This window comes from Panthera uncia (genome assembly GCF_023721935.1).
Source record: "Panthera uncia isolate 11264 chromosome A1 unlocalized genomic scaffold, Puncia_PCG_1.0 HiC_scaffold_17, whole genome shotgun sequence".
In the NCBI taxonomy this organism is placed as follows: Eukaryota; Metazoa; Chordata; class Mammalia; order Carnivora; family Felidae; genus Panthera; species Panthera uncia.
The window spans coordinates 102,870,859-102,893,276 of record NW_026057577.1 but is presented as its reverse complement, the minus strand read 5'-3'; the positions used below and the strand labels follow the sequence as shown (position 1 = coordinate 102,893,276).

General features: G+C 45.6%; 1 long non-coding RNA gene across 6 annotated transcripts; it reads left to right on the top strand.

Annotated features, from left to right (window-relative positions):
- The first annotated feature begins 970 nt into the window (after positions 1–970).
- On the top strand, positions 971–19,675 carry LOC125934481 (uncharacterized). 6 transcript variants are annotated; one of them, XR_007461433.1, is made up of 4 exons: positions 971–1,053; positions 4,378–4,949; positions 7,723–11,869; positions 16,169–19,675. It is a non-coding gene; the product is annotated as an uncharacterized LOC125934481 (long non-coding RNA). The 6 variants fall into 6 exon arrangements; XR_007461432.1 differs by lacking the exon at positions 16,169–19,675 and adding an exon at positions 12,429–13,365; XR_007461431.1 differs by lacking the exon at positions 16,169–19,675 and having other exon boundaries at positions 7,723–7,916; positions 10,866–12,420.
- The last annotated feature ends 2,743 nt before the right edge of the window (positions 19,676–22,418 follow it).

The window sequence follows — 22,418 nt, the reverse complement described above, 5'->3', positions numbered from 1 at the left end:
TGTGTGGCTTACAATTTCCCTTCAAATCAGTTCTGCCAAGGATAAAACAACCTTCCCCGGCCATGAATAGTCATAATAGGTTTCCCCAAGATTTTCATGAGTTGATTGATGGGTTATTATGGGCTCATTGCTGCCAATAATTGAAGGGTGTTGTCTTTGCTGGCTCGGTGAAGCTTCCAGATGTTAACAGAGTAGGCATTACTTGACGCTCACCCCACACCTGGCATTGGCTCCTATAGTGGGTCCAGCCACTAATCGGGGACCTGGTGGTGTCCAAGGAAGACCTTTAGGTCACTTCCAGAGCTTTCTCTCTAGAGAGTGTACATTACATGGCTCAGATGCCATCTGTTTTGAATCTTTTTCTTTCCCTCTTTGCCATTTTCTTTCCTCCTTTCTCTCTCTTTCCTGCCCTCTCTTCTCTCCTCTCTAGTTTTCTGGTGTTTTAGGATCAAAATAATGAAAAAGAATAGACACAATTTCAGCTCAGGAAATAACCCAAAGGTATAAGCAAGTCTGTACAAAGTTCACTGCTTGACTCTTCCCCATGCTGATACAACAAGTTTAGAGCAAAGGAATCTTGTCTGGGGAAATGAGGCAATGAGAGGTTGAAGTAGCACTGTGGGGTGAGGTGTGGCAGTCTGCTGCTCCTAGATGTCACGGAACCAAAGAGAGAGGGAGGGAATGGCCTCTTCTGAGGCCTCAGGGATTACAGGTTTCAGGTCAACCACAGTCGTAATTCTCCCATACATTGTCCCTATAAGAGGGATGGCAGGGAGACTCTGGGCCGTGATTTGTCCTTGGAAAAGGAGTGTGTTGCGCTTGGGCTTTCTAGATGCCACCACAGTGGGATGGGAAGCCAGAGTCTCAGCCTGTGCTAATAGAGGTCACAGCTCTTGGGAACAGGGCTTGCAACACAGAGGAAACTCCCCCTCCCTGCCCGTGACCACACCCTTGCTTCTCTCACACTTGGGCTTCCCAGTCAGACAGCTCTGGGGACGACACTGGCGTGGGATCTTCGAGAAGACTGCTTGGGAAACCCAACAGGAAAAAGAGGTAGTTTGAGCCAAGAAAAGCCACCAGACTTTTCTTTTGGCTTGAGGCATTGTGTATACATTTGAATAATAAGAGCCAAATTAATGTTACAATTCTGATGTGACTGTTGAACCACAGTGGTGCGCTAATCACAGTTTTCCAGGGATTATCTTCAGTCTTTATGCTAACTCTGCAAGGTAGGCTTAATCTACATTCTATAGGTGTTGAAATTGAGAACGAGAGAGGTTGCAAGGGTTGCCAAAGGCCACAGAGTATGTGTGGTAAGGCTGAGCTTCAAGGTCAGGTTCAACTGATTTTAAAGCCTGTTTTCTCTTTCCCTCCCTCCTTCTCTTCCTTCCTTCCTCCCTCCCTTCCTTCCTCTTCTATTTTCTTTCTGCCCTGTTTGCTTTGTGTCTTTTTAAAAAGAAATACATTGTCGCATATGCAGCAGGAATCCCTTTGTGTCCCTCCCCTGTCTCATTCTCCTCCCTTCCTCTCTGGAAGCAACCAGTCTCTCAATTGAGGTTATCCAGTGGGAATATCCTCCCCACCCTTCATTACCTGTTCACAGCCATAAGCCATCTATAGCCTGGTGTGTTTTAAATGTTTACATATATGAAAAAGGGCTAAAAGTATTCATTTACAGAGGAAAAAAATACAAATGGCTCTTAACAAAAAAAATTCACGGTCTCATTCATTAAAAGAGCAGCACAGATTAAGATTACCTTGAGATACTGTTTTTTAACCTCGTCAGATTGGCCAGTACTGAGAATTTGGTAACTCACTGTGTTTGACAGTCTGCATCAAAAATGCAAATGCCCCGGGGAGCCTGGGTGGCTCAGTTGGTTAAGTGTCAACTCTTGATTTTGGCTCAGGCCATGATCTCATGGATCGTGGGTTAAACCCCAGTATTGGGCTCTGTGCTGGCAGTGCGGAGCCTGCTTGGGATTCCCTCTCACCCTCTCTCTCTCAAAATAAATTTTGAAAAAATGTAAATGCACAAAATTACAAGAGAAATTTCATTTCCAGAAATCTGTCTATAGGTATATGTGTACATCTTCAAAAGCACATGTGTTCAAGGTGATTCTTTAAAGTGTTGCTTGTAATAAAAAGACCGGGAATAATCCACACACCCATCAATAAGGGACTGGTTGAATAAATTGTGGTACATCCCAACTAGAAAAAAGAATGAAGGTATTCTCTATGCCAAAGTGGAAATTTCTCCCACACATACTGACTAACAAAAAAGCAAAAGTGCAGAACACTATGTATAGTATGCTACCTTTGTGCAGCAAAGAGGAAAATTAAGCTTATCTGTCCAGGAAGTTTACATATGAAAACTAGTAACAGTGTTGTATGTGGGAAGAAAGGAGGAGGATGAAGGAAGAAAGGAAGACTTTTAAATGTATTTTAAAATATTAATTTTTGAGCAACGTGGATGGACTGTGTTAACTATCCCCAAAATTAAATTAAAAAACTAGAGTGGCATTATACAGTATAAGTCATTCTGCATAACATTTTCCAGTCTGGTTTATGTTATTGAGGCCTATCCATGTGGTCATGACCTTGATCTTTCCATGAATTATGCTGCCTTGAACTGTAGAGTCTTACCATTGGAGGTCACCCAGCTCCCTACTTTCATGTTACTGGAAAGACACACGAAGGTGCAGGAATGGCAAATGGCTCCCCCAGGCCAGCCCGGCAGGTTGGTGCCAGAATTGGGGTTGGCCTCAGATCTTGCAACCCTGGCTGGGAGTCTGGGGCTGCCTTTCTTCCTCCACCCCCCAATGTCAAAACCACCTCCTGATTCTTACTAAGAGTTGGTAATATTGTGTGTTATCCTTTCCTAGGGATGTTTGCCTTTTAAAAACAAAACAAAGATAAACAACCACATCAAACACAAAACAGTGATCACCGTTTTATGCAATAGAGGTTATTTGGGGTGAGGGAAATGGAAGGGAGCACACGAATAGCCGTGGTGTTGTTAGCCAGGGTTGGAATAAATTTTATAGTATCTCTTTTCCCATTTCTTCTCTGTAAATAAATAAGCAAATAAATAAAAGAAAAGAAAAAGAGAAAGGCGAAAAAAACAGAACAACTAGGTCATCACTCTTTCACTTGTATGGTTGGTTCTGCCTTGAGCTCAGGAAGGAACTAATTTGTGGCTTGAACTGGCAATAACATTGTGGCAAATATTGTTAATGTAACAAAATGCTATTAGTCTTTTTGTTGCCATAGAAACAGTCAAGGCACTCAAAATCCCCTACAGTGAATGAGACCTCTGCAGGTCAAGTCCCCTGGTCCTGCCATCATGCAGGACCCCATTAACCATCCTGACAGGGGAGGACCTTTCAGGATTTACCTTGATAAATAACCCCATTCCTTAGTAAAGCACTAGGTCACGAGTGGTAAGGATACAAAAATTCAGGTGGTTTCACTTCAAATCTAATAACATAGATGGGTTTTTCCCAGAATTTTATACTAAAACATTTTAGCAGTGAAGGAGTGGGAATAATGTGGAGAGGTCCTACCTAAGCTTGGAATTTGGGTCACATTCGGGATTTTCAGTCACAATTTCATGCAAATGCTAGATTCCATTTTGTAAGATAAATGTGTTTGCTTTAAGGTACACATTTATATTTCATTAACCGTTTTTCCTCCTCCCCATTCTTCAAATTGATGCTGCAAGAAGATACACTGTGGTGATCTGTGGCTTTGGGTATCTTCTGCCTGGATCTTGGCAGGGATCTTTGTACACAGAGATCAAGTTTGAGAAGCATGGATTGGCCAGAAGTTGGAAACTGATTTTGTAAAGAGCCAGACAGTACATTTTTAGGCTTTGTGGGCCACGCTGTTTCTGTTAACAACTATTCAACCCTGACATTGTAGTCTTTTAGTAAAAGCAGCCATAAACAATATGTAAATGAACTGGCATGGCTATGTCCCAATAAAACTTTATAAAAACAGACAGATTTGGCCCATGGCCTAAATCTGGCTTGCGGGTTATAGTTTATTAACGCCTTAGATGAGACAGTACATGCCCAGGGGTTTATAAAAAGGAAATATTTTCAGCTAGAACAAATAAGAAAGAAGAATGGGAGTAAAAATTCCATTGACCCTTGAAGGCCACCTGTTATTTCAAAGACCAGAGAGGAAATGATAACATTATAGGCAGGAGACCAGTGTAATCAAAGGCAAAATTTTTAGGTTTATGTGTAGGTGGGGGACAGGGAAGACAGTAATTAGATCAGTTTGGCTGCAGGAAGGAATTCATGTCCAAGAGAAGCATGCTAAACCATTAGGCCTGGAAGGGACCTTTCTGATGATTTTCTTCTCATTTTACAGATGGGGAAATTGAGGTCAGGAGAGATCTCAGATCTGGAACAAGGCTGGAGAGCGGAGTGACTTGAATACTAAGCTAAGGGATCTCAGCTCTGCAATGCGGACCAGTGATGTTTCAACATTTCCTCATTTGAATGCTTATTCATTGACCCACTTCCTACATGCCATGTGACCAGATGTCCCAAGAAGAGTTCCTTTGGGATGAAGTTAATTCTCATCCTTTGTATACCATTGTGAAATAGCACTGCTGAGATGGTGACAAGACACATCTGAAGCAATCACCTAGACGAGTGCCAAGGATCCAAAAGCTTTAGCTTCTCATCCTGCTGTTAACTTGTTCTGCTAGCCCAGACGGAATCCTGAGCTCTCCTATAGTTAAACAAGAAGCATTCATCCTCAGAACCAGTGGCTCTGGCCCCTTCTCCCACCATGAACTCGACGTAATAAATAACCAGAGGATACTGGAGTAGGAGGTGCCACAACCTTGTGTGACTCAGATACTCGTTCATTGATTTTTCCCTACTAATTATTGAGCACTTCAGATGCCCTGGGTGTTGAGGATAAGCAATAAAGAGGTAAGCAGGCAGGCTTCTGCCCTCATGGGGCTCACATTCTAATGGTGTGAGGAGGGGAACATAAACAACACACAAGTAAACAAAAAAGCAAACAAAAGAATTTCAGTTGTAGATAAGTGCTTCCAGCAAAATTGAACAGGGTGTCACATTAATGGCTGGAGGGACTATTTTTTTGAGGAGAGACCTGAAGGTTGAGAGGAAAGCACAGGGCACTCCAGGCAGCGGGCAGAGTAGGAAGAAAGACCCAGAGTGTGCTGTTGGAGGAACAGAAAGAAGGCCTGAGTGTCTCCAGGGTGGTGGGTGGGGAAAGAGGGATAGGAGACAAGGAAAAAGAGACAATGTAAAGAAATGGATGAATTTTAATCTGGTTGATTATGTGACTCAACTTGGTCTCTCTCTCTCTCTCTTTCTCTCTCTTTTTTAATGAATTCTCTTAAACCCATTGAGAGAAATGTGTGAAACAATATCTGCCCTTGTTTTTAAGAGGTGATTTCTGAATATATCGTTCTTGGCTGTCGCCTGACTTCCACCAGCTGCCATTGCCATCTCAGCTCTAATTGTCAGTCTTTTGTAGGTGACCTCTGTTTTCTCTGCCGCTTTGATAATATCACATCTTTGTTTTAGTGCTCCTTAGTTTATCTATAAATGTGCTCAGGTGTGGATTTAATCTTATTCATTCTATTTGGGGTTTGGTGGGGAATCCTCAGTCTGAAGCTTAGTTTCTTTCACCAATTTTGGAAAATGCAAACCTATTAACTCATTGAAAATTTCCTCTCTTCCACTCTTCCTATTCTTTTCTCCAGTACTTTAACAAGATGCATGTTAGTCCTTCTAAGTCTGTCATCCATTATTCTTGACATACCTTTCCTATTTTACCTCTTTTAGTCTAGTTACTCTGTGCTCAAGTTAGAATAATTTCGGATATATAGTCACATTTATCAATTCTCTTCAGCTGCACTTAACATTCTGGTTTCTATTTTTAAAAGAGCATCCAGGCTGTTACTTGGAGAATGATTTGGAGGGATTATGAGTAGAAGTAAGATAATTGACAAGCCCAGTCCAGGTGGGAAATAATGGTGGCCTCTATCAGACAGTAGCAGTGGTGACTGAGAGCAGTGACTAGATTCAGGATGTATTTTGGAAGCAGAAGAAACAGGACCCGTTGAGTGATTGGATGTGGGGGTTTGGATGGTGCTGCTGGTGCTATTGGCGAAGTGAAAAGCAGAAATCAAGGATAACTCATGGGGGTTGGCACTTGAACAACTAGTAAATGGTGGTAGTTTTTTGTTGTTGTTAAGACTGGAACAGCGGGGATGAATGGTTTGAGTGGGGAGTGTGGTCAGTCCATAGGTCCATCCTGGGTGTGCTGGAGTGGAAGATGCATTTGAGGCCTCCAGGAAGGGATATGCAGTTGGCAACTGGAGGTACACTAGTTCTGCGTCTCCAGTTAAAGGGTTGGCATTCTCTCTAACACCCAAATAACAATTGTTTATGACAATTTGCATGACCACACATTTTGTATCTCCTCCCCGGAATTTCTGGGGCTCCTTAAAGAAGATCTGTTAATTCCCTGGACCCATCCTGGTTTCTGCCACTAGGCATTCTGTTCCCATCTCTGCTCAACCTTGTGACACCATACGGCTTCTCTGCCCGAGACTGGACATGTTTAAGGGAACTAATACATGTTGTCAAATAGCTCTTCCCAGAGATTGTGCCACTTATATTCCCATCAATAGAGAAGGCGTGTCCATTTCCCCACATTCTCACTAGTGTGTGTGTATATATATATATATATATATATATATATATATGTTTTAAAGTTTATTCATTTTATTTTGAGAGAGAGAGAGAGAGAGCAAGCACATGAGCGGGGAGGGGCAGAGAGAGAGGGAGAGAGAGAATCCCAAGCAGAGTCCACGCTCTCAGCACGGAACCAGACGCGGGGCTCGATCCCACACACTGTGAGATCATGACCTGAGCTGAAATCAAGAGACGGATGCTAAACTGAGTGAGTCACCCAGGCACCCCACACTTTCCAACTTAATAGATGATGGAGGGTGACACATTTCAATTTGTATTGCAAACATATGCTTTAAACAATAATGTACGTCTATAGATTTCAACACTCCAAATCATTCAAGCACTCATAATCACTCATAATCATGCAGGAATTTTAGGCTGCAGATAACAGTGCTAGCTGAGAAGTGCCACTCCACCCCAGGCTCTGCAGTTGTGGTACCTCTTTTATCCCCCATGGCATCCTGATGCAGTGTTATTATTATTTTTTTAAATTTTTTAATGTTTATTCATTTTTGAGACAGAGAGAGAGTGAGCATGAATGGGGGAGGGACTGAAGGAGGGAGACACAGAATCCAAAGCAGGCTCCAGGCTCTGAGCTGTCAGCACAGAGCCCGATACGGGGCTCGGACCCACAAACCGTCAGATCATGGCCTGAGCCATGTACGCTTAACCGACTGAGCCACCAGGCACCCCATGGTGTGTGTTATTATTATCCCTCGTTTTCTACATGAGGAAACTGAGGCCAAGGGAATAAGTAACTTGTCCTAATGGTAGGGCTGGGATTGACATCTTAGGTCAGCGGGAATGCACAGCCCGAGCTCCTAAGCCTTGCCCTCCTCTCTTCTCCTGCCCTAGGAGGGATGCTGGCCCAGAACTGCTCCTTGCCCAGGACAACAGCATTAATCAAATTCCTTCTGGAAATTATTTTCATCTCTTAACCACCCCCTCTCTCCTTCCTGCTTTTTTCTCCCAGGTTTCTAGATCCTTCTGGGGTTGACATGTGGGCAGTATAATCTTCTGTGATCCTACCTCAGCGAAAACATCCCAGTCATCTGTGGGCAGAGGTAACAAAGGCCATGAAACTTCTGCAGGTTTAGGGGTGGAGAGGGACCTCCCTGCTGGGGGCCCATCTCCTCTGCCACCTCTTTCCTGTCATACAGCAGTGAGGTAAATTTTATTTTTTCCTGATAATAATAATGAGATAATATATATTTAGGGCCTACTATGTGCTTGTGTCCTGTTGTAAGCACCATCATTCCCTGCAACTACCCAATGGCATACTTACCATTGTAAATGTTGTATGTGCTTATTACGTAAACTTTGAATAATAGAGCACCTAAGGACTGCCATGGCTAAGATCATGGTGTGTTCCTTTCTCATATTCTTTCTTGGCTTAAGTAGCAGTAAAGTTATACATGTTCAACTATACACTTTTGAGAGAGAAGAGGGAAGGAAACCAAAGAATTTTAGTGGATGCGCTGGAGTGAGCATGAGATGGGAAGAGAGGGGGATTCTGCTGTTCCCTCCTTAGACCTCAGCTCCTGGGCCTCTCATCATGTGAGTGTCTCACCACATAGGCTGTGGGTCTAGGTTTATTAAAGAGATGTGTTGGGGTTCAACATGGCACCTCATTGGGACCACCTGCTTCCGCTGATGGTCACACTAGGAGTCAAAGATCCATTGAGCATTTAGGGAAGCACTGGCTGATGAAACGTACTGAGAAATGTGCATCTCCCATATGGTATCATGCTAAGGGGTTTCAAGGGTATATCAACTTTTGATATTTCTACGCAGAGAACAAACCTGACAGGCTAACAACCCCTGTACAAGATGCCACTTTTTGGAGCTGAGTCACCCTGTACTTTGAGGTTTAAATCAAAGTGACTTAAGCTCTTTATCCTATTTTCTTTAAACCTTATCCTACTTGCTGGGATGTCTAATGTCCTCCCCCAGATTTCTGTCATCTCTGAAGTTGACATTGTTTTGGTTCGTGCTGGTTCTGGGTTTCTGCCTATGAGGAGCTCTGGGCTCACTTCTCCCATGAAGGGACCACACACTACCCTGCCCCCTGCATGGAGCCTGGCATGGAATTTGACTTCTACTTTTTGTTTTCACCGGCCCTTCTCCTGAGGAGTGTGTGCTTAGTAGACTTAAATCAAGGTGTGCAGATTTGGGAAGGATTTTTAAAATTCCTAATAACACCAACAGATTAAAATTATTTTTTCTTTCACAATTTCTGAGCCATGAACCAGCAGAGTACCTGATGCTGTTGAGGCCTGGAGAAGGAGGCAGGAGATTGGGGCCTGTAGCCTCTCAGGTGTGACAGGATGCGTCCGTTCCCCCCTGGGTTGACAGAACACCCTGGGAAGCAGGACTACACTTGCCATTATCCCTAAGTGGGTTCTGAGTGGATGAGATGATCATAGTAAAAGGGGAGTGAGGGGTGGACTGTCTCTGACTGGGGAGAGAAAGGAGGGAAGCAGCTAGAGCCCAAGCTGGTGCTACATACCAACACCTATGTAGGGGGATGGCCCACACACGTAGGGGTGGCCTCACAACACTCCACAACGAAACCAATGTGTGTTCCCCATGAGACGAAGCCTCACAGAGAGAGCCAAAGGCCAGTCCATGTCATTCAAGGAAACAACAACCCATGTAATGAAGTGGACCAGTCCCTCACCAGGGGCAGCTAAGTAAGGGGACACCTCAACCCTTCCATCCTTCTGTCCTGCTTCCACACCAGAGGACATGTGTGGATGAGACAGGGTGGTGACAACAGACCCTACTCCCCTCCCTGCCAAGCTCCTTAGAGACACAGGTCCAGTGTTTGTGTATGTGTTTGGGGTTGGGGGCAAACACTGTCAGGGGACGATGGGAAGAAGAGAGTCATTGCTTGAAAATAAGTTCAAAATGTGAAGGAGTAACCCCTAATAACTGGAAATAAGTGGTATTGGACTAAGATGATGGTAAGCATTGCTAAAGAGAGTTTGAGAGCACATGGTGGCACTTTTGTGTTTGAAACTCTGTTCCTTAATAAACTGGATTCCATCGTAGTTATTGGGCAATGGCCTTTTAAAGATTCAATTTTCATAGCCAGTATGCCTTTCCCCAGCTGCTTGTATCTGCCCACTTCATGTGACAACTTTTTTCAGGCCTGGAGGGTGCCATCTCAATACATTGGCCATTGAAGGTGATGATCCAGGGGAGAGAAAGGAGGATGTCCCCAGAAAACCTTGCAGGCTCAGTAATTTGTATGGGAGTGAGCAAGAGGGTGTGATTGTCCCCTCTTACCTCTGGGGGTAGGAAAATGTTATGTTCAGATTGGGTGTGTAAGAATATCAGGCCTTTTTAACCCACATTTACTGCCAAATCCTTCCCTTCTGAGTCCGAGTCACCGTTCCAGCCACCTGCTCCTTGTGGCCACCTGGGAGTTCTAAAATCATGGAGTCTAGGATAATCATCCTCACTCCCATCACTTAAGGCACAGTTGTGTCTGTAGAGCAGAATGAAGTAGAGAGAGAAAGTAATATTGAGGGCTGAGAGGGAGGAGGGACTCAGAAAGATGGGCTATTTGGAAATGAAAACTGCGTTGGATTCTATCATAGCCTCTGTTCTGAGAACAAGAAGAGGAAGAGAGGCTGACAGGGGAGGTTAGTTTTTAGCAACTGTTTTAAAATTGACAACAGAGGAAGAGAGACCAGAACCACAGACAAAGTTAACATTTTGCACTTCAGCGTCGTTTGATCTTTCAAAAAGTCCCCAATCTTCAGAGGGGTTGTCCCTGGATAAGAGGTTCTGTTCTGAACTGGAGGAAGATTTCGGTGAAACAGGGATGGGAGTTTATGGTCCCTTCCCCAAATCACTCCCTATCAGCATCCCATAATACTGGAAATCGCCAGGGTTAACTTTGCTTTCCTTCTGGCCACACTTATGAAGCTCATTTAATGCATTCCATAGTGGTGTCTCAATTTATAGATGAGCTAATTGAGGCTTGGATAAATTAAACAGTGGAAACTCATACAGCTGGTAAACCACACATCTCAAGATTGAAGCTCAGGCTTGTTTGATTCCAGACTCTGTCACACCAGTGGCCCCACTATATGTTCACTCTTATAGGATCGGGACCTGCTCTGTCAACTCTGTTACGTGGTTTACTGACCAAGGTAACCAGGAGATCAGCCTGTGGAGTTTGGGGGTCAGGAGGGCTTGAGTTTGAGTCTTGACTCCATCATTAATCAGTTGTGTGACTTTGGAAACTCAGTCTCTTCAGTTCACTCAAAAGGAGGCTGGGCTATGAGAAGTCCAACAAAGCACATGGTAAGCATTTTACTAGATTACTGTTAATTTTTTAAAGCTATATATTCTTTGGCCATGAACAAGCAATGAAAGAGAACAAACAATGATCAGAATGATAGCTAACATTTATTGAGTGCCTAGGATGGATTAGACACTGTTGAAAGATCTCTCCGTGTACTAAATTAATTCTCTTCACAATCAATGAGGTCTGTACAATTAACGTCAGTGTACAAAGAAGAAGCACATCCAGCCACAGGTAGAGGAGTCAGGATTTGAATCAAGGTGGCTGAACTTGAGCGCTTGCACTCACCAGCAGGAGGTAAGCTTCGTGTGGGCCTTCTTGGGAAGTTGGAAGCAGAGGGTGATGCTTAGGGAGGGTGAATAGGAGGCTTTGGTCCTGGGGGCAGCATGTGGGCTTTGGGCTTCGGGAAGAGGGCAAGACAGGATGACCATGGACATGGAGCTGGGTGTTTGAGACAGCTGTCACCTGTGGAATCTTGAAGACTGAATTCTAAGGTGAATCACACTGTCAGAGCTTCTGTTTCCTTAGAGATGGTCTAGACTCATCTCATGCTCTTTTAAACTGTGCCCTGTGGACCCTTAGAGTCCTCCAAGGAGTGGGTAGATAGGGTCTTAGGTGGGGGCTCAGCACATGGGTCTTTAAGACCCTCTTCCTTGCTTCAACTAGAGTGATTTCACTTTGCTTTTCACTTTTTTTTTTTTTTTAGGTACAACTTACATACAGCAAAGCGCACAAATCTCATGTGAAAGCTTGATGAGGTTTTATATATGTATACATCCAGGTAGCCATTACCCAGATCAAGGTAAAGAACATTCTCTGCTCCCCGGGACAAGTTCTCTGCTGTCCCCTCCTAGTCAGTGCCCTCACCAAAGATAACCACCTTCTGATCTTTCCTGTTTTTGAACTTCATATAAATAGAATTATAAAGTTCATGCTCTTTTTGTGTCTGGCTTCTTTCACTCAAAATTATATGGAGACATTCATCCACATTTTGGAGTGTAGCAATGGTCTTCGTTTTTTCATTGCCATGTAGTATTACATTGCACGACAATATTACAGTTTATTGATCTTTTGTACTACTATTGATGCACAGTTGGGTTGTTTCTGGGTTTTGGTATTATGAACATAGCTGTTATGAACATTCTTGCACAAGCCTTGTGATGGACAAATGAGTGCATTTCTGTTGAGTGTATACCCAGGGATGGTTTATAGAGCTCTGGTGGGTAGAATAGCTGTTTTTGAATAGACATTTCATAAAGCAGGGGTCCTCATAAGATTTCACTTGGGACGTGTGGCTGCTTAAGATTTCTTTTTAAAGGAAAAAGTTTAACTTCCACGAGTGCAATCCTCTGCATTTGCAGATGATCAGACAGAGATTCAGAGAAGACGGTGATTTGCTCAGACTTAAGCCACAGCAAAGCCATGCCTGGAACTCACTTACTAGATAGAAGTTTCTTATGAACTTCTGAGCTGTCTGAAATGGGTGCTATATATCACTCAACCTGGCTGCTGGTCAGATGTGGAAAGGAAAATCTGAGTCAGAAGCCCTGGGTTCAAGCCCCACAACTGTTACCAATGTGTGATGCATGGCAAGGTACTTGCTGCTGTGAACTAACTGGAAAGTGGATACCCCTGCTTCCCAGCATTGCTGGATTAAAGGAGATCATGATGCAGAGACACTCCATTGGTTGAGAAGCACTTAACATCATTATTATCATTACCATCAAAATATATTCTAAGGGGATGCTTTGGTAAGCATACTGTTTCCTTGTAATATTAATGCTTATAATAAGTCACTACTTCACATTTCATTTTTTTCAGCCTGACTTAATAGTTTTTAATGAGAGCTTTCCCCCCTTCATTAAAAAGCTAGTGTGACAGATAGTATTTCCCAAAGATGGCCACACCAAAGTATACCCTATCCTATGTGCTGCTCTCTGATGGAACATTTTTATGTGACACATCTCCATTGAAGTTAACAGGGTCAACGTTCTCTCCCCTCAAACCTGCACGGACCTTTGTAACTACCTCAACTAATGGAACTTGGCAGAAATGAGGATACATGAGGACAAATCCAGAGTTAGAAAGGAGAGGTCTACATTTTGGGGTGTTTCCTAGAGAGAACAGAAACAACCCCAGGAGGAGACACTGCGTTGGGTTTTGCTTTTCTGATTTCACACTGTGGTCCTTTTCATTTCTCATGTCTTCATTTAAACTTTCCATGCAAACACCCCCTTGAGTTAAACCTGAGATAAGAACTGAATTCTGAGTAGCTTCCAACTCAGATGGAATTGCAGTCGTTTGCAAGGAGCCTAGTGACTCCGGGAGAAAGGCCTGGAGGCCACATCCTCCTCTTGCGGATTGGCGGGGGTGGGGGGGAGTGGGGGGGTGGGTAGGGACAAGATTGTGGGCAAGAGCTCTCCTGGGAGGACGATAGCTCCCCTTAGCCTGAGAGGCAGATGGGCTCCTGGCACCCAAGCCCTAAAGGCAGAATGACACCTATGAGTATGGGTGGCTGGGAGTCACACAGAGAGAGCTTGCTTGTCGACTTGCCCCCTGAGAGGTCCAGATTTCTGTGAAAAAGGTCCTTCTGTCAAGACGGTTTGTATTACAAATGTAAAAATAGTACATTCTTCACATATGTAAATTGCTTCCCACATTGGAAAGCAGGTTCACATGCATTTCTTATTTGATTTTTCCAAAGGCCATGTAAAGAAGCTGGAGAATGTATCATCACCATCATCACCATCCTTCCTCCTCCTTCCTCTTCTCTTCTTCCTCCCCCTTCTTCTTCTTCCTCTCCTCCTTCTCCTCCTCCTGCTTCTCCTCCTTCCCCTCTTTCTCCTCCTTCTTCTCCTTCTGCCTCCTCCTCCTCTTTTTCTCTTTCTCCTCCTCCTTCTCCTCCCCCTTCTCCTTCTTCTTCTTCTTCTTCTTCTTCTTCTTCTTCTTTTTCTTCTTCTTCTTCTTCTTCTTAATTTTATATTTAAAAGAACTGAAAGGGTAAGGGCTTTGCCCAAGATCACACAGCTAGCAAGCAGAAATGCCAGTGAAAGAATTGGGTCTTCTGGCTTCTGAGAAAATTTCCTTTACTGCATGGTAGACTTGATCCATGCGGGAGCAGGAGTTTTGGGCACCATAGCAGACCAATGACAGAGCTAACTTGAGGCGGGGGTACTCTTCACCCCTTTGATTGCCCCAAAGCTCTTTTCTATATGCATAATACTGACTCTATGTGGGATAAAATGCCCCTGTGTCCCCTGATGACTTTCCTGCCTCTGTCAGAAAAGAACCACCATATCAGTCATTTACATTTTAGTGAGAATATAAGGACTTATGTTTCCTCTAACAGAGATATTTGTGTTTTACATCTTATCTCGCTGTGATGATTGACCCTTGGAAAAGGCATTCCCAGCATCAGTAAGAAGGTAGAAGAGTCATTTTCTCAGGGGCAAGGGGGGAAAGCTAGTGGGAGAGATTTTATAGACTCCCCCCAACCCCATAGCATCATGTCAGCAGATGCTAATTACTTCAGTCACAAAACTTCAGTTATCAAATATCTGAGTGGTGGGTGCTGGGGACACAATAATGAGTAGAGTGTGGTCCATGGAAAAAGTCACAGTCTGGTGGGGGAGACAGGCAAGGATGCAAGTAACTGTAATATATTGTAAGTGTTATCACAGATGTAAGTGTTTAGGGTGCTATCAAAGCATGAAGGAACCAGGGTAAGAAGCAGGACATATCAGAGCTTTTTGGGAAAGGTAACATCAGTTGGGCTGAGTCTGGTAACATCAGTTGGGTTGAGTCTGGACAGGCAAATGAAACTGCCATCTCTTGAATATCTTAGTCTGAGTTGTGTAGAAGAGCAAATCTGAGGGATTATATGCTGATACTAGGGAAGAGTGTAACCCTAGGGAAAGCAGGCATGAAGGAAAGGGTAGTGAGTGTGCAGAGTGGAGAGTAATATGATGGAGTGCATTATTGCACGGGCCGCAGCTCTGTAGCAAGCCTGGATGATTGCTGCCTCTCACTAGACAGCCTCAGAGAGGCTGCATGGAAGGTGGTCGATGCAATGTCCTGTCGGGGGTCAGGGGATGGAGAGGAAATGTATTTTCTGGTTCTCTCCCATTTCTGATCCCCCAGTGGCTCAAGCTCACCCCAGGGAAAGTTAACTCTCATGCATTTCCAGTTCAAGTCGCATGCCCTGTGGCTGGCAATTTATCTGAGTCCAAGTCTGGGAGTGTTGAGAGGTGCAAGAGGTCACTGGTGGCAGCTGTAGGGGCAAACGCTGTGGCCCAGGTGCTGACAGAGGAGATCTGAGGTAGCCTAGAGGGGGGAGCATGGGGGAGCTAGCAGGGCGTTTACACACACTGGATTGTCTAATCCTCACAATAACCCTGTGTGATGGGTTGCATTGTGTGCCCCCAAAAGACGTGTTGAAATCCTAATCCCTGTTACCTGTGAATGTGACCCTATTGGGAAATAAGGTCTTTGCAGATGTCATCAAGATGTAAATGAAGAGGAGGTCAAAATGGAGAAAGGTGGCCCTTAACCCAATATGACTGTCATCCTTAGAAGAAAAGGAGAGGCGTAGAGACAGCCACATACCGAGAGAAGGATGGCATGTGCCGACCTAGACAGGCAGGGAGATGCCGTATGACGAAGCAGGGAGGCATCCAGGAGCCAAAGAGCACCAGGAGTGCTGACAACACCAGAGGCAGAGAAAAAGGCACAGAACAGATTCTCCCCTCCAGGCTCTAGAGAAAGCGCAGTCCTGGGGTGCCTCGGTGGCTCAGTCGGTGACCATCCGACTTCTGCTCAGGTCATGATCTCATGGTTTGTGAGTTCGAGCCCCACGTCAGGCTCTGTGCTGACAGCTCAGAGCCTAGAGCCTGTTTCGGATTCTGTGTTTCCCTCTCTCTCTGCCCTTCCCCATTCACATTCTGTCTGTCTGTCTCTCTCTCAAAATTAATAAACATTAAGAGACAGAGAGAGAGCACAGTCCTGAAGACTGCTTGATCTTGGACTTGCAGCCTCCAGAAGAATGATGCAAGTGCATACATTTCTGTTGCTTTAAGCCACCTGTTCGTGGTGTTTTTTGCAGGAGCCCGAGATGTAAGGTCGAGCTGAACAGAGGCATGATGCGCACATAACTGTGGCTCAAACCTGAAGAATGAAGCAGGGTGAGGCCCACGGTGTGGAGGCTGGCCAGAGCGGACAGTTACTGAGAACATTCTATGTGGTGAGCGCTGCTCTGAGTGCTCTTCTTCTATCCTCCCATTTAATCTTCACAAAACCCCGTGAGGAACAACCTGTATATGCCCATTTTCCAAAGAAGGACTTGAGGCACAGAGCACTTAAGCAACTCGCTTAATGTCACAGTCAATGGCATTGAAACCCTGGCACCCCCAAGCGTATGGTCTTTTCGTTCACCCTGCATTCATTCACCCAAGGCTGACACAGTGCCCCCTCTGTGCTAGGGGGCAGGGTGCAGAGCTGAACACTTTGGTTCCCCCAACCCCACAGCCCTCACCGTCTTTCTAATCCAATCCAGTTGGCACTCTCCCACACTTAACTCAAGAACTGCTCTGAAATGTGGCTGGTCTGAGCTCATGTGCTATATGTGTAGAATACACACCAGGTTTAGAAGACCTAATACAAAAAGAATGCAAAATATACCATTAATAATTTTTAATATTGACTGCATGTTGAAGTGACTGTGTTTTGGATATAAACTATATCATTAAGGTTTATTGTACCTTTAAGAAAAAAAAGTGGCCACCAGAAAACTAAAGTCATGTGGGCGTTCACATGCTATTTCTGTTGGATGGCGTTGCTCTAGGATGTGAAGTCCTTGAAGGCAGGGGCCGTCTCTGTATTGTTCACTGTGGGTCCCAGGAGACAGAACAGGGCCAGTACACAATGGTCCCTCAATAGAGTTGTTGGATAATTGAATAAATGACCAAATCCTACGCACCTTTGCTGCTCATCTGTTCCCTGTGAACACAAGGTCAGACCTCACTTGTACCTTGCTTTGTCTCTCCAGGAAATCCCTCAGTTATTCTGAGGCTTAAACAGAAAACGGAGGCTGCTTCATGCCAAGAAATGGAGAGGCTGGATATGTGGTGGAATTTGGAAAATAAAAAGGGTCAGAGTATTTCCAGCCACAATGGCAGCTATCACTGACTGGATGCAAATTCTGTGCCTGGCATCATTCTCAACACTTCGTACGGAGTGAGCCATTTAATTCTAACGACCCTATGACATCCATCTCGCCATCAGCTCCATTTGATAGATGGGGGAAATTAAAGCTCAGATAGACTAAGTCACACCCCTGGGATTACAGGGCTGGATTTGTAACCAGGTCTGTTTGATAATGACACTTGGGTTTTCAACCACTCCCACAGAGCATAGGGAAAATGGGACTGGGATTCCCCCTCCCCCACAGAGTGACCCTTCACCAGGTCCCCTTTGCGCTGGGGCCCCAGAGAAGCCCTAGACAGTAGACGTCCTGGCTCTCCTGGGTTCTGGGGAACCTATCATCTGTGTGGTGTATTACCACATTTTCTGGGCATCTAGCCTCATTCTGCCAGTACATCCAGCCATATCTTGTCATGTATCTTCTTCACCAGATGGCTGGGCTGTTTGTGGGCTGGCTCCCCCACCTTCTGTACCTGTGACGTGGCCATGAGCCAGCAGGTGAGTGAGCATCTGGGGCAGGGGATAGCCCCCACCCATGCCTTCTGAAAAGCCATCCCTTCTTGTCCTTTGGGACCTTGGCTTCTACCGATTCCTGGAGAGCAGAAACTCGCAGAGAGGCCCCAAACCACTTGTTCCAGTGCCGCTGAAGAATGTGTGCTGATCTTCCATGTGTTTGTGTTAGTCCATTGTCCCTTCAGGTCAGGTGGTGGGCCTGCAGGTCATGAACCCAGGTGCTGGGATCAGGCACCGTGCCCTTCAGTTCAGAACATCACCTCTAGCCGTATTGTTGGAGAGCTCATTCTTTCTGTCTAAGGCTCAGCCTCCTCTTCAGTGAAATGAGGTCAGTAAGAAACCACTTATGTTGCTATTGTTTCCTGTCAAGGCATAGCTCAAAGTCTTGACCCCCTGTCCTCTAAACTCATACTGCAGTCCTGACTCCTGCATGGATTAACACCCATTCATTTGTAATGTCACCTGATGGTGTGCATGCATCTGGCAGGTATGGTTCCCATGGTCTTCAAAAAGAAAATGCTTAGCACATGAGCTAGCACTACTGCCCAGTTCAGGTCCTGAGCCTGCTCCTTCTTACTCCCTATGTGGACTTGGTGAGGTTACTCTACCTCTCTGAACCTCGGTTTCCTTATCTCTAAGGGCGATAGTAATACCCCTCTTGAAAGGTTGTGGTGGGGCCACGTGGAACAGTCCTGGAAAACGCATGTAAAATGCGGTCATGACTTCAAGAGGGGCGTGTTCATGTCCTTGTCCATCCACACTCTACCTGACACCTGCTCTTCCCATGATGACCAGCCCATCTCCATGAATGCAACTCAGCTTTCCCTTTGCTGAAGCCAAAAAACTTGGCATCATCGTTGACTCCGTTCTCTCTCAAACAGCCGTGAAATACTGTTGGCGGGGTGTCCCGCCTTCACCTGCTCCACCCCTCTGCTGACCCTGGTCAAAGTTGCCAGCATCTCCTATCTGCATCTCAACTCCTACCTGGTCTCCCTGTTTCCATCCTTGACTCCACAGCATGATCCTTTGGTGGGATTAGCTTGTTTGTTGGTCGTTTTTATTTTTTTAAGCAAATACTTAAATGGTGCTCCCTAGGTGCCAGGCACAAGTCTGAGTGCTTTACAGATTTCAACTCACCTGGATCCTTACAACAGCCCCAGGAAGACAGTACTTAACTGAAGTCACCTATCTAGTCAGTGGCAGGGCTGGGGTGGCCATCTGGCTCCTGATTGGTGCTGCCAACAGTGATCCTCTTAAAACACATCAGATTGTGTCCCTGCTCTGCTCAGACCCTCCAGTGGCTTCTCGTGGGCTCGGAGTAAAAGCCAAATCCTCACCATTCTGCTCTAGCTACGTTGGCCTTAAACACCGCAAGCCCACTCCTGCCTCAGGGTCTCTATGCTTGCTGGTTTGCTTTCATGTCCTCAGCCCAACCAGCCCTGATTTTCTCAGGGCCATGAGCTCCGTTAATGTCCATGAGTTTGGACATTATCTGAAGGGAATGAGGAATCCACTAAGGAGCATGGAAAAAAAGTCACGTAATGTGATGTGCCGGAGCTTGTACTTGCTCACCAGGGCCAGTTGTTAAATTTTTAGGAGATTCGCAAGCTGAGTATTAAATCACGGTAGCTTGAAATTCAAAAACAGGTGAGAGAGAGCATTTACACCATGGAAGTTGGCAAGCACTACAAATCATGGCTCCCCTCCCACCCTGCCTCCCCAGAGAGCTGTTGTTAAGTATTTACCAGCACGCCAGTGGCTTTGACAAAGGTTTGTATGAAGTGCAAGTAAGGTGTTAACTTACTAAGTCAGGACAGGCTTCCCAGAAGACCTGGCATTTAAACTGGGTCCTGAGACATCAGTAGGCACTTGCCAAAGGTGAGAAGGCATCCCAGACTGAGCAAACCAAGTGAGGAAAAGCACAAAGGTATGAAATTTCCCTTTGGGGTTATTAAGTACTGCAGGGTGGCAATGGTGTGTGGAGGGGAGGAGGAGGGGGAAGGCACGTTGTATGGAAAGAGAACAGCAGAGACAGGCTGGAGGCAGATTGTGTGAGAACCTCAAGACCAGGTAAGGGGCTTGGACTCTCTCCTGGGGTCCTCGGGAGCCATGGCAGGTTGTGGAGCAGGGGTAGGTCAAGGCATTGCTGAACACTGCATGTTAGCAAGCCTATTCTGGTTGTTGTGTGGAGAATGCATCGGAGATGGGAGGTCAGGCACTGTTTGGAACCAGTTCACTTTGCATGCTTATGGTGAGGGTTAGGAGTAGATGATACAGACAGTGCCTGCCTATGGATATTCCCATACAGCTCTGTGGGAAGACTTGTCCCATGGAGGTCCCATGAGCCTCTTTTTGTGGGGTTAGTTCACTGCCAATTGCAAAGCTTTCTGGGAAACAAGAAAATTGCAGTGAGTCCTCCTTGTAAGGGAGCGTGTAAGGGGGTTGTCGTCCATCTGACCTTGGGACCTCCTTCCCTTGGGACCCAGGCTCCATGCACAGTCAGTCCCGGGAAGGCCATAGGAAGTGGGTGGAAATAATAGCAAGTGTGGGCACTTTCTAATTGTAGACTGTTCAAGGCTCTTTACGTGTGTTAATGCCTTTGATTCCCCAGCATGCCATTGGGGGAGGAACAGTTGTCATCCCCATCTTACAAATGAAACAGAGATTAGGCAACTTGTGCGAGGGCCAGCCAGTGCACAGAAGAGCTGGACTCCAACCCTAGAGACCATCCTTTTTACTGCCATCCTATGCTGCCTCTCTGTTTTCAGATACAATGGTTCTTATTTTTGCAATGGCCACAGCTCCTACTTTTATTTTCCATTTTGTACGTAGAGAAGCTGAGGTTCAAGGAGATTTCACGGTTGTCCCGGGCCAGTGAGCAGCAGAGCTGGCCCTCAAACCCTGCAGCCTGAGTCCCGCCTTCCAGGAAGGAGGGAGACAAGATGAGAGAAGGTAAAGATGAGCCCCAGAGGGCAAGAGTGCCCCAGCCTGTGAGGTTTGGGTCCGGTGCTTTCAAAAGGATGAGAATTTTTGTCTTCATAGTTTGGAAATCCCATAGGAGGACACAAACATCACCCACAATGGCTCTTTTCCCACCACACCCACCTCCTCTCTTGGCCAAGACTTTGGTTCTTCCAGGATGTGACAACAAAATCTTGCCTCAGAGTTGGAGGATGCAAATGTCAGGGCTTCCCTCTGGGTCTTAGAGGATAGGTGTTTCGGGGAGTGGTTTCACTGGGAGTGAAGAAAACTGCTGTCCAAACCCCATGTCACTTTGCATTTTGAAACTCTGCCCGTAGGCCTTGGTGTACATCCCTGATAGTTAACACACACCAAGTGGTGGAGCCTGGAGAGGTGCCCGGTGCCCATCACAACCTGGGGAAGCCCCAAGAAGCTGGCACATGATGAATTAGGAGTTAGCCGGTTTACTGAGCAGCATCAGCATCAACTTTGGGGGCCAACTTCGAGGAAATCCAAGGAGCCTTTAACAAGAACTCCCATTTATTGAGCACTCAATATGAACCAGGAACCAGGCTAAGCATCTCACTGACTACTCAAACAATGCTATGACCTAAGCCTTGGTTGAAAGATGGGAAACTGAGTTTAAGTGTCCTGCCCCAGGGCTGAGCTGACATTTGAATCCAGGTCAGACTCCATGTGTGCAAATTAAACACCTGCACCCTGACTGCTGTGGGGGAGCGAAGGCAGAAGCAGCAGGGCCAGTGAGGAGGTAGACACAATAATCCAGGTGGGAAAAAATGATAGCTCAGACTAAGGTGGTGTTGGAGAAGTGGTATGGGATGCTTGGATTCAAGGTGTATATTGAAGCCGTGTTGACGGTTGGATGTGAAACGTGAGAAAGATATTAATCAAAAGACAAGACCTAGATTTTTGATCTGAGCAACAAAGCGCAAGGAAGTGTCATTTGCTAAGATGGGGACCTCAAGGGCAGGGCAGCCCTCAACTAGGCTCATGGGACCTAGTTTCGAAGATCGAAAACTAACCTGGAGGGTCAATGCAACAACTGAATGGAAACACCATCAGGGGAGAGGTAGGGAGAAGGGGTGTACATTTGGTTGTCATCAGTGTATAGATGCAGTTTAAAGTCCTGGGCTCGATGAGATCGTCAACTAAAGGACTATAAATAAGAAAATGGCCAAGGGCGGAGCTTTAGAGAGTCTAGCAATTAAAGGGTGAGCTGTGTGTGTGTGTGTGGGGGGGGGTAGCTAGCAGAGGAGACTGAGCAGGAAAAAGCAGTGGGTAGGAGGACAACCAGGTGAGGGTTAAAGAAAAACATGTTTTGGGGTGCTTGGGTGTTTTAGTTGGTTAAGTGTACAACTCTTGATTTCGGCTTAGGTCATGGTCTCCCAGTTGGTCCTGAGATTCAGCTGGATTCTGTGATGGGTGTGGAGCCTGCTTGGGATTCTCTCTCTCTCCCTTGTCCTCTGTCCTTACCCTGTGCACACACATGTGTGCATACTCTCTCTTTCTCTCTGTCTCAAAAAATTAAAACTGAAAAAAGAAGAACATGTTTCAAGAAGGAGAGGTGATCATCAGGTCATTGCTGCTGAAGGTCAAATAAGATAAGGAGAGATTTGGCCATTGGCTTTGGCAAAGCGTAGCCCTTTATTGACCCTGAT